The sequence below is a fragment of the Choloepus didactylus genome, chromosome 8 (assembly GCF_015220235.1).
Source record: "Choloepus didactylus isolate mChoDid1 chromosome 8, mChoDid1.pri, whole genome shotgun sequence".
NCBI classification, from domain to species: domain Eukaryota; kingdom Metazoa; phylum Chordata; class Mammalia; order Pilosa; family Megalonychidae; genus Choloepus; species Choloepus didactylus.
The window spans coordinates 74,142,826-74,144,257 of record NC_051314.1 but is presented as its reverse complement, the minus strand read 5'-3'; the positions used below and the strand labels follow the sequence as shown (position 1 = coordinate 74,144,257).

At 51.7% G+C, this 1,432-nt stretch overlaps 1 pseudogene; it reads right to left on the bottom strand.

The window, feature by feature from the left end:
- Positions 1-544: 544 nt before the first annotated feature.
- On the bottom strand, positions 545-1,020 carry LOC119542684 (annotated as a pseudogene).
- Between the last annotated feature and the right edge of the window lie 412 nt (positions 1,021-1,432).

The following is a 1,432-nucleotide window of genomic DNA, read 5'->3' as shown; positions in this document are numbered from 1 at the left end:
TCCTTCTAAAGCACTTTCTCCCGTGAGTGTGATTGAGGGCCTCCCTCCTGGCCTTCCCCGGGGCCGCCTGGCAGTGAGAAAGCAGACTGATCGGCAGAGCAGAGCAGGCAGCCTCACCCTGCGACACCCATCCCGCTCCCCAAGATGCATTCCAGATGACAGTCCCTCAGCAACTGTGGTCAAAGCCACCACTTCCTGGGGGCAAAGATGTCTCAGGAACCAGGAGGGGAGGAGCCTTGTCCCCGGCTGACAAGACAGTGACCTGGCTGGGCGCAGAGGAAGGTGCTGAGCAGGCCCTCAGCGGGGAGGATGGGGTCCCACTAGCAGTTTAGGGAGAGCCTTCAAGGCAATCTAGGGGTGTGTTGTAGTAATCTTAAAATGCAGAGAATGCTGCAGCCAGGGGGCTCATCTACTCAGCACCTAGATTTCCATGGCTTTCCTTTTCTTATGATCTCCTTTCAGAAGTCACTTTTTGGTGTCTTCTAAACAGATACTCCTATCTCAGCTGAGGACACCCAGCTGCTGTCCAGGCCTCACCTCACCCTCAGCGGGCCAGGCCCATCCTAGGCACAGGACAGAAAACAAGGCAGAGGCCTGGGGCTTGAAGGACGTGGCTGTATACCTTACTCCTGGAGAGGGGCTTGGCTCCCCGCCTGCAGTACTGGTTGCAGATGAGCTTGAGAGGAAGAGGTGGAAGAGGGTGATGAGGGAGGCCACGCCAAACCAGAAGAGGAAGGGCAGCCCTGCGTCCTGCTGGGCCATGTGCTTGTCATGGGCCAGGATGGCCTTGAGGTGCAGCATGTGCCACAGGTCCTGCAGGTGCATGAGGTCGGTGGAGAGGTAGAGCAGCGGCATGATGGGCTGCGTCACCGTGACAGAGAAGGTGTGGCCCTGGGGCGCTGAGGTCAGCTCCAGGGGGTTGTCCAGGCAGCCTGCTTTGCAGGCATAGAACTTGATCGGCTGACCATGGGACTCCTTGGACACACGCAGGTACAGCTTGCCCTCAGCTTCCGCCAACATGACCAAATAAAAAAAAAAAATTATGTTACTGAATGTACTGTCTAATATTTCCCCTTTTAGTTCTCTTTCAGTGCTTTTAATTGGATTCACAATGCTGTGCTACAATTACCACCACCCATAACCAAAACATTTCCATCATTCCAAATAGAAACCCTGTACATTCTAAGCCTTAACTTCCCATCCCCTGTCCCTACCCTGTCCACTTATAACCTATGCTCTAGATTCTGACTCTGAGTTTGCTTATTCTAATTGTTTCAAAACAGTGAGATCATAACAATATTTGTCTTTTTATGTCTGACCTACTTCACTGAACATGATGTCTTCAGGGTTCATCCATGTTGTCTCAGGTATCAAGACTTCATTCCCTTTTATGACTGAATAATAATCCATTGTATGTATATACCAGTTTTAT